Below are 14129 nucleotides of genomic sequence, written 5' to 3'. Positions count from 1 at the left end.
TTTCCATTTTTTTCTCCTTCCTAAAATTCTCCTTCCACCCATAACTCCCTGGGTTTTTCATTTTCTTCCTCATAAGACCATCCCTTACAATGTATTTAAACTCACACATGCCCGTCACTCACCAATGCTGCATTTGTTTCTCAGCAGTTATCACCATCAAACATTCTATGTATTTTTATTAGGACTTTTGTTTGCTCTGTTTTTGTCTGCATCAAAACCTCAATAAGCAGATGAATTTTGCAACGTATGGTCAATGCTGGATCCCCAGCCCACAGGTAAGTGCCTCAGTAAATGTATTTGATTGGCTGAATTTTACAGATGTTGAAAAGGGCACAAGGTGGTTTCACAGCTTGTTCATGGTCAGTCAACAGGTTAAAATATAAGCTCAAATATGAACCAAGACAGTCTGACTATAGAGTTCACATTATTACTTGGCATTTTATCATATGACTCTTTTTCTACAATATCATACTACTCTTACCAGAGTTGAAAACATACAATACATAATTTTATTATAATATAAAGTACTAACAAATACAGGAATGAGATGGGTATATTACTAGCAGACTTTGCTAGAGCTGCTATTAGAAGGCAATATAATTTTGGAGATAGCTGCTAAATATTTTCAAACAGACAAATAAAGTCCTATTTTCAGAAAGAAAGAACTGTGTTGTGGAAAGTGTTTTATCAGGTGATGTGATTGGGTGATTGGGTTGGGAAGAGCACCTGTATTAGTCAGGTACAGGCTGGTTGGTGTAGGAAAGGGCTTCAGAAACAAGACATATCAGCAAAAGGAAAAATATTGTCCTTCGGTGTAACCATGCAGACTTTAGCTGATTAGGCTTTTGGGCAACTCTTTTCCCTTAGGTAATTCTGGGATCCAAGTTCCTGTTATGTCATTACTCTGCTTTCTCTGAAGATGTCCTCTTGTAGAGGGTTGAATAGATTTCACATAGCCCCCATCCACATTCCAGTGAGGGAAAGGTGACATTTTTACATTTAGAAAAAAATTCATGTTTTTTTGTCATTTGGAAGGGTTTAAAGGAGAAATTCAATTTCTTTAAGAGACATAAGACTAAAGAGATTACCCATTTCTTCTGATATGAGCATTTCATACATTTCCTCAAATAATCAAAGCTAACAACTATAAGTTGTTTATAAGATTTTCTTACTATCCTTTTAAAATTTATGCTGTAATTTTGGTTTTCTTTCTTTTTTACTGGTTGCCTTTGGGACCATTATACACATGTTTAATTTCCCATAGTCTACTTAAAATAATATATCACATGACAAAACATTAGAAATGTAAAGTAGTAGCAATTCAATTCCTCTTTTTTGTCATAAATTGTACTTTTATGGGTAGTTTAAACCCAACAGTTCATGAACCTAAATTTGCTGTAAGCAATCATTTTAAAGCCATTACAAATCAAATATTTCATATAGTTACCTTCATTTTTAAATTTTCAGTGCAATTTATGTCCATGTTTAGTGTCCTTCTGTTATCATATTCCTGCCTGGATAATTTTCAATGCACAAAATGCTAGCAAAAAATATTTCTCTGTGTGCATGTGTATTAATTTTCCTATGAAGTCTTATTTTGTTCTTATATTGGAAAGTTTTTTCAGTGGCATTGAACCCTGGGATGAGTTTTATCTTTCAGTGCTTTAAATATATCTTTCCATTATCTTCTGGCTTGAATCATTATAGATGGCAAGTCTCTTACAATAACTATTCCTTTTCTTCTGTATGTGACAAGTATTTTCCTCTGAATGCCTTCATGATTGTATACTTATCTTTGTTTTTCAGAATTAAAAAGAAATGGTTAGTTGATTGGCTTTTTCATCATTCCTGGAGATTCACTGATATTTTGTGGCCCTATGATTTGATGCCATTCATTATTTTTGTAAAATTCTTGGTCATTGTTCCAGTTTGCAAATGCTGCTTTTATGCAAAATACCAGAAATGGATTGGCTTTTATAAAGAGGATTTATTAGGTTACAAGTTTTCAGTTCTAAGGGCATAAAAGTGTCCAAACTAAGACATCAACAAGAAGAGACCTTCACTGAAGAAAGGCCAATGGTGTCCAGAACACCTCTTTCAGCTGGTAAGGCACATGGCTGTCTGCTGGTCCTTTGCTCCTGGGTTCTGGTTTCAAAATGGCTTTCTCTAAAATGTCTCTAGGCTTCCATCTCTCTTAGATTCTCTCTCTCAGCTTGGTCCTCCTGTGGAGTTTCTCTCTAAGTATCTGAGAGTTCTCTCTTAGCTTCTCCAGAGCAAACTCTGGGCTTTATTTCTTAGCTTATCATCTCCAAATGTCTTTCTGTCTGCATCTCCAAGCATCTTCAAGCCTCTTGGCCTGTGTCAACTCTTAGCTTCTCCTGGGGGATAACTCTGGATTATGTATCTTAGCTTCTCTCCAAAGTGTCTCTATCAGCTTCTCTGAGCTTCTACTCTCCATGAGCTCTCCTAAAGTACTCCAGTGAGCTAATCACTGGATGGGTGGGGTCACACCTCTGTGGAAATTAGCTAATGAGAAGGTCTGACCTACAGTTGGGTGGGTCACATCTCCAAGGTAACAACTTAATAAAACCTCCCATCCTAATCAAAAGACTAATAAATAAGTCTGCCTCCACAAGATTGCATTAAACAACATGGCTTTTGTAGGGGACATAATAGATTCAAACCAGCACAGCCATTATTTCCTTCAATGTTTCTTCTACTCCATCCCCTCTGTTCTAGTTTGCTAGTGCTGCCAGAATGCAAACACCAGAGATGGATTGTTTTTCATAAAAGGGGGATTTATTTGGTTACACAGTTACAGTCTTAAGGCCATAAAGTCCAAGGTAACACATCAGCAATCAGGTACCTTCACTGGAGGATGGCCAATGGTGTCCGGAAAACCTCTGTAGCTGGGAAGGCATGAAGCTGGCATCTGCTCCAAAGTTCTGGGTTCTAAATGGCTTTCTGCCAGGATGTTCTTCTGTAGGCTGCAGTTCCTCCAAAACGTCACTCTCAGTTGTTCTTGGGGCATTTGTTCTCTTAGCTTCTCCAGAGCAAAAGTCTTTCAATGGCCATCTTCAAACTGTCTCTCATTTGCAGCTCCTGGGCATTCTTCAAAATGTCCCTCTTGGCTGCAGGCAGCTTGCTCCTTCTGTCTCAGCTTATATACTGCTCCAGTAATCAAGGCCCATGCTGAATGGGTGGGGCCACACTTCCATGGAAATTTTCTCATCAGAGTTATCACCTACAGTTGGGTGGGGCACATCTCCATGGAAACACTCAAAGAATTCCAATCTAATCAGCACTAAAATGTCTGCCCCACAGGATTGCATCAAAAAATATGGCTTTTTCTGGGGGACACAATTCATTAAAACCAGCACACCCTCTCTGTTCTTTTTATTCTAAAACAGTTTTATTCACACACTTTACAATTCATTCAATGTGTATAACCAATGACTCTCATTATAATCACAGAGCTGTTCTTTCATTGACACCATCATTTTAAGAACATTTTAATAGCTCCAATAAGAAGAACCCCATGCTCATATACACCCCTATGATTGACACTTAGTATTCACATGGTACTTGTGCTATAAATGAAGGAAGATGGGGAATGCTTAATTGTTGCAGAATATTTTCCCTCTCTATTCTTGTTGTAGAATTCTAACTACATGTATATTCAATTGTTTGATACGCCCCACAACTGTTGAATTATTTTTCCTCTACTCTAGTTTTTTCTTTAATTTTGTTTATATTAGGTTAATTATGATAGGCTTGTCTTCAAGTTCAATTATTCTTTCCTCAGCTGTACTGACACTACTGATGAACCTGTGGAAGGAATTTGTTTCTGATATTATGTTTGTGCATGTATACTTTAAAAAATTTATTTATAGCATTTCATTGGACACTACCTTGTAAGAAAAACATCCCTGATGAAAGTTCTCATGTATCTTTGCATGTTGTTTATCCAGTGCACTAGATCTTTGAAACAAATAATTGTCAAAGACCACTAGGAACACCTGTGGTTCAAGACATTGGCTTTATTACTCAATATATCAAGGAAGAACACACCCATGGAGAAATGAGAAGTTTCCAATAAAAGGGTATAAGAAAGAACTTACAATAAGATATAGGCTTTGTTTGGATAATTGGGTGGGTGTATAAGGAAACAAAGGTGGATTATAGATTGGATTCTCTCAGAAAGCAGGGACAATTATATGGTTGGGTATCTCAGTAAATCTTATCTATCATTAGGGCAGACTAAAGTAAGAATAAAACTGTAGTTGCCAAAGTAATAGCAGTCCCTCATTTAGTAAGAGATGATGATATTTGGCATTTTGAGGGTTGCAAAGTGATCTTATATGAAGATCTTCCAGCTTACTAGCGGGCTTTTCCATGAACACTGGTAGAGACCTACAGAGAAGGTATTGAATGTTAAGGCAACCCCTGGAATCCAGCTTTCTTTCCTTTTTCCAACTGACACTCTAGCCCCCACTTGGCTTTAACAATTCTTTATAATTTAGCTGATTTCTTCATTGGTGGCTGTACTATGTCCACCTCTTTTTACCACCCTCTGACAAAGTTGAAATGGTTCACTTGTCACATCTCCTCCTTGAAGGTCATGTCCCTCATTGAATTAAAATTACTTGGGTGTTTCCATTCTCAACTTTCTGGTGGGCTCAAGAAAGAAATGACTTTTTAAGATTATCCAGTTTTTTAAAAATTGGTAGAGTTGGAGCAATGTTTTTTTTGCAGATTTTTTACATCTTTATTAGAAGTGGCAGTTTTGTATTCCCTTTTCAATTGTATCCAGTGTGTTTGCTTTCAATCTCTCCTTTCTGGATAACTCCATACTTGCCAAGATAGTATCTATCTGAGGTTCCAGTTTAATAACTTGAAAATGGAATGAAACCAAAGAATCATTATAAGCATAACTGATCTAATCTACTTTGCTTTCCAGATGTTCTTCTTTTCCACCCTCTTCCTCCTTTTCTCATTTTCCTCATTTTATCCATCTCTTATCCTTCTGCTTCTATTTCTCCAAATTCTTATTCTATGTCCACTTCTACCTCAACTTCTCCTTCTCCTGCCTCTCCTCTTTGTATTCCTTCTTCTCCTTCATCTAGATTTTCTGCCTCTACTTCTATTTCTAACATCTTCATTTTATTGATCACCCAGGCTGAAAACCTGCAAATTCTATCAACCAACTAAAGGATTTGTCAAATCTAGTGAAATGAATACTCCCCTACTTCATAAATGCATCCCTTTCTCTCTTATTTCTGTCATTGACTTAATGAGGACCTTCCTTGCTTTGTAAGGTATGGTTAGGAGGCCTGATAATCCCAGGACAAAGGAAAAAGATCATTTTGTGCTTTCATTCTACATATTAAAGTGCTTAAAAGAAGGGACTCCGTAGTCAGGAAACTTAGTTTTGAATTCTGGTAACACTCATGAATTATGTAGTTTTGAGCAAATAACCTAAGGTTTATATACCACTGTTTTTCATCCATTATCTTTGATGATGAGTAAGAATTGACTCCCCTTTTGGAGTTGTTATAAGGATGTGATGAGTTAGTATATGAAAAACATTATATATTTTCCAGTAACTAATACGTTGCATAGAAGTGACAGCTATAGCTATTAACTACTACTCATTTCTTAACTCACCATTTATATATATATATATATATATATATACACACACACATATATGTATATACATATATTAATATATATATCTGAGTAAACTATAGATTCCAGGAACTACATTATGTTCTGGGATACAACAGTGTGGACTGACAAATGATGTGGACTGACAAAATTTTGTCTTTAAGTTACATTGTCAGTGCAGTGATAGACCTAGATATTAATCAAACATTCATATCATCTATTAAATGAACAATGCTAAGTGATAAAAAAAGAGAAGTTCAATGTGAGCTATAGAAATCCAAGAATTATTTATTGAAGGTGAGACAATTGAGCTGAGATATTGAGTGAAAAGTTTTGAACTTGAGAATCAATACACCAGTTTTCAGTATTGACTTTAGAAAATCATGGATATTTTATATGCACAACATTTTGTTTCTACTTTACTAGGAAAAAAAGAGGTAGTTTAATTTTCATGCAGCTTAACTTAATACAATTTGTATAATTTGTGGGCTGAATTATTTATCAGTTATTTGTAGGCAAAAGTGAGTCCTTCCTTGGTCCTAGTGCTAACCTCTTTCTTTCTCTTAGAAAAAACAATTTGTTAATTTGAAAGAGCAACAACTTATAAATGAGTGTACAGCCATAACTAAAATTTTGTCTTAATAATTTGAGAAGCTATTTGAATAGAAGAAGCCATAAATGTTCTGGGATGCTGTAAAAATTTTAATTTGTGTAAGAGATGTATAATCAGAAATCCTTTTAAAGGAGTTTATTCAAGCAAAATCAACTCAAGACCATAATCAAGAAAGTACATTTTAAGGTGCTTTGGTTTCAAATAGCTTGATTACTTTATAAAACAGCATGATATCCAAATTGTATTCAGTGATTTGTCTCTGAAATTTTCTCTTTTTTTCAAGAGGAATTTTAAGTATAGATTAAAACCAAACTTTGCTATCAAACGTGTTTTTTCCCATGAGAAGTATGAGTTCTCTTTGCATAAGTGAATAAAAACTGACATCCTGAAAATTATTACATTGAATATCAAATTCAGACTTAAGAAGCAATTCTTTGATCACCATGTTTACTTGAGATTTTTTATTGGTGGATACACAGGTCAATCATCCCTGCTGGGAAAAGAGTCAATTTAATTGAAAGAAAAGTAAATATCCATTCCTAATATCCCTTCAAATAAACAAATCTTAGAACAAATTAAACAAAGGAGAATAAATAAAGCAGAAGCAGGTGTGTGTTGAGGTAATGGGAGATCATTTCTCAGGACTTTGCTAATTCAGTGTAACTGTGAGGAGATGATGACACATGAAAGTTCTTTTCTTAAAGATAGAGGATAAACAGAGAGCTAGGAAATGAGCAAGAATCTAAGTCAAAGGAACTTAAAAAGGTAGGCTTGCTAGTTTTTCAGATTGGTCCATCTGTACATAGTAACCAGTTGTAAGTTATTATTTGAACTGTATTTTGTTTTCCTTGAACCTTAATTAAACATTCAATAAATATTTCTGTATCATCTCAATATACCTTTGGGATTTTCAGAATGAATCCAAGAAATTTCTGTAATTGGACAGTGGGAAAGAAATAATAGGATAAATATTTATTGTGTTGAGCCAAAGAGTGGAAAGGGCATGTCCAGAGGCTGGGGCAGATCTGAGAGTGTAAGGGCTTATGGAGAAATCAAGGTAACATTAATGAATCTTTCAGAGGGATTCCAGAGTGGGAAATTAACATCATAATTATAGTAGTTTTGTTAAGTTAAAATCAAATTACATGGGAACCAAGTGTATGTGTGAACTGCTGAGCCAAAGTTCCTGGATCACTTCAAGGAAAGGGCTGGCTATAGGCAAGGGCCCACTGTTGAGACCAAGGGAATCCAGCCTCAGCTCCCAGATGAAGATGGTGATTACAGCAACAAAGATGAGCAACCTCAAGTGGTGGTTTTCAAAAAGGGAGACCTGTCAGCTGAAGAAGTGATGAAAATTAAAGCAGAGATAAAGACTTTCAAAGCAGATGACTAGCTAGCTCCAGCTAATGGAAGAATCATGTATGGAAAACCAATCAAGCATCAATCAGATGAAAAACATTCAAGTTTAACAGCAAGCTCAAAAAAGAAGATGACAAAGGAAGATGAAATAAATAGGAAAGACAGTTAAAAAGAACTCACAGAAGCAAATAAAAAAACAATAGCCTCCTTTCTTTTGATAATGAAGATGAAAACAAATATGCATACACATTTTGGACTTAGTCTCCTTTGAGTGTATATGGGGTATTTTTTAGTAATTACTTTTCCCTATTTAAACATAATACAATTTCAATATAGAAGATTTAGAAAATACAGAAAAAAAATTAAAAGATAAAACTATGTCCCACTGTCAATACCCCTCTGACTTGAAATGCTAACAATATAAAAGAGAAGTTAATTACCATTAACATTTTGTTATTTCTCATATGTGTGGGTGTGCCTACAGAAATTACGTATTTTTTAGGCAAAATTGAGATTTTATTGTGTATGTTCAGTGTCCTGTGTCTCACTTGATGTAGAATTGTGAGCATTTTCTAGGTCAAAAACTTTTAAAAACTGACATTTATAGCTACAAGGGATTTTGTAATTAAATGGAACCCCTTTTGCATCTTCCTTATCATTGGAATCCTTCTTACGGTGAGGGAGATGATAATGTGCATAGTTAAAAATACCTCCCCAGCTCCTGCTAGAGGAGGCCATATGACTCAACTCTGGCAAAGTTAAGAGCCGCAAGTGGAAAAGCTACTGGTTTTTATGATACATAACAGTAAAGCTACTGGGTTTTTGGATACAAAAGGAAAGATGTGGCAAGTCTGAACCTTTGCCTTTCTTTCTCTATCCTGCCTGAAGCACATTCACAAAACCTAGAATTACCTAGGCATTTTTATGCATGAGGAAGCCAGCCACTTACTGTGGGTGATACAGTGGAAAGGCTCAAGGAGCATCACTGGATCCCTGATGGCATGCCTCGTGGGCCGGCTGCACCAGCCTCGGATGCTGACCTCTGGGCTTCCTGATAAATGAGAAGAATAAGCACAATGCTAATATAATCCTTTGCTAGATTTTCTGTTACATACAGCCAAATGCCTTCCTAACTGATAAAATAAATAACCATAGTAGAACATGTTTTTACAGAAATCTTCAAATGTACTTCAGATTATTTCCTTTGAATAAGTTGATAGAAGCAGAAATACTGGATCACAGTATTTTAATTTTTTTAAAGTTATGAATACTTACAATCAAATTGCTTTCTAGAGATGTTTTATCAGTTTATTCTTTTACTATCTATGTGATCTCATTTCACCCAATCATGATTTCAGTGCACCAACCTTGTACTGGCACCATCCCTTTAAGTTTTGTTAATTTGAAGTATTGAAAATGATATTTTATAGTTTAATTGGCATCTTCTTTGCTATACCAGAAATTAAACTTTTTAATACATTAAAAATCAAATTACATAAAGATATAAGATAAATTATGTAAAGAGTAACAATATCAATATGTTATTTCAATTAATATTCAATATGGATCAATTTGAATATAATCAGACATATAGAAGACACAATTTATCTGTTTATGTAAAATGTTGCATTTAAGGACTAATTAATGCTCTTTTTTGGAAATATTCTAAGATATGCAAACATTTTCTTCCCTATTTTCTGACCTTAGATATATGGACTTACATCTAACATTCTGTGAAGTTTTATTCAATGCTAAAATTGTACTTTATTTATGAACCAATTTCTCTCAGTTTTTTCATTGCCTCTTTAACATCTTTCTCCCTCAAATTGTGGATGATAGGATTCAGCATGAGAATCACAATAGTGTAAAATATAGACATTTTCATATCATGGTCCAAAGCATAGCTGGAAATTGGCCTCATATACATGAAATGGATGGTCATGATAAATTGCCAAGCCAGTTAGGTGAGAGTCACAAGTGGGAAAGATTTTTTGCCTCCCTTGAGCAGTATACAGCTTCAAACTGGACAACAGATTGAAACAATAGAGACCAAGAAAATTCATGGTGGCTATCTCAATATATCCCAAGAAGTTAGTAGAGAAGAAGCTGGTTAGTAGAGAAGAAGCTGGTTGATATCCCAAGAAGTTAGTAGAGAAGAAGCTGGTTGATGTCTAGGTTCATTGGATGCACAGGATAGGATAAAATTGGCCACAGTGTGGAAAGTAGCACCCAAAATATCACCAACATAAGAAGCAACAATGAGTAACAGATTGACTTTATGTGACATGTTAAATGAGTACAGCAGAGAGCTTTAGATTGCAACATAGTGATCACAAGCCATTGCAGCCAAGGGAAAGCCCTCTTTAGTTCCAAAGGTAACAGGCAGAAACATCTGTGTTACACATCTAAGAAAAGAAATGGTTTTATTGTCTTCCAGGAAATTGACAAACATTTTGAGGTGACAAATGAACAATAGCAGGCATCCAAGAATGACAACAGACTCAGAAAATAGTACATGGAATTGTGGAGCCAGGAATCACCAATGATCAATAAAATCAGTCCCAAATTTACTTCCAAAGAGGTAAATTGCTAGAAATAATAAAAAAATAGGAAGACTTGCAGCTCAAAATCATCCATGAATCCCATCAACATAAACATGGTAACTGCAGTCACATTCTTCAGTGAAATCCTGTATGTATCCAAACTGTATGGCATCCCTGACATTTCAGTGTATATTTACAGGTCCCCCAGAAAATATTCTGTAAAAATATCATCCACATAACTATATCCTCATCTTTATCTCTTGGAAGGGCATAATGAAATCCAAGGTATTGCTACTATCAGCAATGAAAAAGAATTTGGGTTCAAGTTAATGAATTTCCTTGTGAAAATTAAAGGAAGGAATTACATCATTTGTTTGCTAAATAATTCTATTAGAAAAAAATCTGCCAAATCAAGCATTAATTTCTACTTCACTTCTGATCAATTTTCTATATCTTATTCTCATATTACATTACCTTAAATTTTACAAACAGAAATGAATATTGGAATTTTAAAATCATAAAATGTTATTGTGGAAAGAGCATATCTGAGTATTAGTCCTACATTTGCTACAATAGGCCACAAAAAATGCCTTTCCTTAATTGTTGTAAATATGAATGTTAGCAACCACATTCATATCACAAGATTGTATTAAATTTAAAGGAGAAGCAGGACTGAAAATTAAGTAATTTTCAAGCATTTCCAGATGACTACAAATTGGGATAATTTAGATTCACATGTCAACCAGTCTTACAGGGCAGCTCATAATGCCAAATGATTTTGTGCTCTTTGCTTTGAATGTTTTTCCACTAGTCTTTCAGAGATAATATTGAACAGAGCCAAAGAAATTATTCTGGAGGTAGATGTACATGTTTTAAAAAAAATGGAATGAAATGTCCTTTTTATCAGTTTTCTTTCTTGAAATTCATATAGATACCTTGCCTGATTTGGACTTTGCAGCATGTTTTACCATTATTTTTGTATTTCACATATTGACTTAATGAAAATATAAGGTATTTATCTATTCATATCCCCATTATCCCTGCAGTGCTCTTTTGTGGATTTTTGTGACACGTTTCTGTAAATAAGAAATCACAGTCATTTCATTAATATACTATCATTGCTTATGTAGTTTCTAGAATAATATTAAATGTTACCAAATGATCATTAATAAAATTGTTTTAAAATCCAATGCTAAAAGAAATATATCATGTTATTTGCCCCAAGTAGTATTTGAGTTCCGATAGCCTTCCCTTACCATAAGACTGTTTCTAATTTTGTGGAGTGTGAAGAAAGAAAATGTTATGTATTGATCAGGATTCTCTAGAGAATAAGGGAATCAGAAATGTGAAGATATATGTGTGTGTGTGTGTGTGTGTGTGTGTGTGTGTGTGTTTTAATTGGAATTGGCTCATGTTACTGTGAGGTGGTTATGTCCAAATTCTGTATGGAAGACAGAAGTTGGAAACTCAGATGAAGCTCTATAATTAATTTCCCAGGAGACCACACAACTGGACACCATATCTTGGCCATCCAATCAGTTTTATCCTATCAGATTTTAATGAGTCTTAGTTAGGTAAACTTGTAATCCTCATTCAACTCTATTATTTTGTATGGACAGCAAACAGATGGATGTTGGAGGATGACAATGGATTATCAGAAATGTTAACAAGGTGGTGACTCTAATTGCAACTGTTGTGCCAGAAGTGGTATCATTTCTTGAGCAAATCAACACATCCCCTGGTACCTGATATGCAGCTATTAACTTTTTTTCTCAATTGTTGTTAATTAGACCAGAAATAATTTTATTGCAGCTACCAAGGCCAGCAATATACTTTTACTGTCCTGCCACAGAAGGATATCAATTCTCCAATCTGATGTCATAATCTCACTTGAAAGAAACTTGACCATCTCTCTCTCCCAAAAGTCATCACACTAGTTCATTTTATTAATGAAATTATGTTTCTTGAACCTATTGAGCAAGAAGTAGCAACTTCTCTAACCGTATTGGGCATTTATTTGGTAATCAAAGGGTGGGAGATATATCCCACACAAATTCAGGGTCCTTCCAGCTCTGTGAAATATCTAGGTGTTCAATATGTTTGTGCATGTTGAGAAATCCTTCTAAGGTTGAGGATAAGCTGTTGCATCTGGCCCTCTCTACAACCAAGAAGAGACAATGCTGAGTTGACCTTACTGGATTTTATAGACAACATATTTCTCATATGGGTGTGCAACTCTGACCCATTTGACAAGTGACTCAAAAAGCTACTAGTTCTGAGTGGGTACTGGAACAAGAGGAGGCTCTGCAACAGGTCCAGGATGTTGCAAAGCCACTTGGGTCATATGCTCCAGCAGATCCAACTGTGCTAGTATCTCAAGGCAAATAGAGATGCTGTCTGTAGCTTTTTGGCAGGCCTCTATAGGAGAATCATGATGCAAAACTTTAGGATTTGGGGGCAAAACTTTTCCATTCTCTGCATATAACTACTTTCCTTTCGAGAACAGCTTTGGACTGCTAAGGTAGAGACTGAATGCTTAACGATGGGCCCCAAGTTAACATAAGACTGAGTTGTCCATTATAAACTTAGTGTTGTTTATGACCCCCTAAGCCATAAATTTGGGCATACACAGGAGCACTCCATCATAAAATGCAAGTAGTAATACAAGATAGGTCTTGAGGAGGTCCTGAAGGCAGCAGTAAGTTACATGGGTAAGTGACAAAAATGCCCATGTCCTCCACTCTGATTACATTATCTTTCATCCCAGATGACTGCTAAGATCTTTCTCTATGGAAGTTTCTTACAGAGAGCTGACTGAGGAAGAGAAGATATGGCCCTGCATACAGATGGTTCCGCATGACATACAGTTATCACCTGAAAGTGGATAGCCATAGCATGATAGCCCTTTTGGGGACATCCCTGGAAGACAGTGTTGAAGGGAATCCTCCCAGTAGGCAGAACTTTGAGAATTGCACATCAATCCTTTTATAAAGGCAAAATTGCTGGAATGCATTTGTATACTGATTCATGGGCTGTCACCAGTGGTGTGGTTGGATGGTCAGGGACTTGGAAGGAACATGATTGGACAATTGGTGGCAAAGAGGTCAGGGAGGAGATATGTGGATAGAGCTGTCTGAGTTGGCAAAACATGAAGACAATTTTGTCCCATGTGAATGCTCACCAAGGGGTGATTCAAATTAAGAAAATACTAATAATCAAGTGAATAAGAAGAGCCACTCTGTGAATACCAATCAGAGCATTTCCCCAGGCACTCCTGTCCTTTTTCAATGAATGGGCTCATGAGCAAAGTGACAATAGTGATAGTGATGGATCTTATGCATGAGTGCAGCAGCATCATGGACTTCCACTTACCAAGACTAATGTAGGTATAGACACAGCTAAGTGCAAAATCTGCCAGCAAAAGATAGCAGCCCTCCATCCTTGATATGGCAGTATTCCCCCAGGTGAGCAGGCTTCTACCTTGTGGCTGGTTGATTACATTGGTCACTTCTATCATGGAAGGGGCAGCATATTTTTCTAACTAGAATAGATACATTATCCATATACGGCTTTACCTTCCATGCATGCAATGCTTCTGTCAAAACTATCATCCATGGACTTACAGAATGACTTATCCACCACCTTGGTATTCCACACAGCATAACCCAATTCACAGCAAATGAAGTGTGGCAATGGGTACAGGCTCATCAAATTCACTGTTCTTACAATATACCCAATCATCTTGAAACAACTGGCTTGATGGAACATTGGAATGGTCTCTTGAAGACTCAAATATGGTGCCAACTTGCTAGAAATACCTAACAGACCTGGGGCAATGTTCTTCAGGAAGCTGTCTATGCTCTAAATTAGTGACCATTCTGTGATGCTGTATATCCATAGCCAAGTTTTCACAGGTCCAGGAATCAAGGGGTGAAAATTAGGGT

At 35.9% G+C, this 14129-nt stretch overlaps 1 pseudogene; it reads left to right on the top strand.

The window, feature by feature from the left end:
• The first annotated feature begins 253 nt into the window (after positions 1-253).
• LOC119525575 lies at positions 254-7903 on the top strand (annotated as a pseudogene).
• Positions 7904-14129: the final 6226 nt, after the last annotated feature.

Source organism: Choloepus didactylus (assembly GCF_015220235.1).
Source record: "Choloepus didactylus isolate mChoDid1 chromosome 25 unlocalized genomic scaffold, mChoDid1.pri SUPER_25_unloc2, whole genome shotgun sequence".
NCBI classification, from domain to species: Eukaryota; Metazoa; Chordata; class Mammalia; order Pilosa; family Megalonychidae; genus Choloepus; species Choloepus didactylus.
This window is presented reverse-complemented; position numbering and strand designations above follow the sequence as displayed.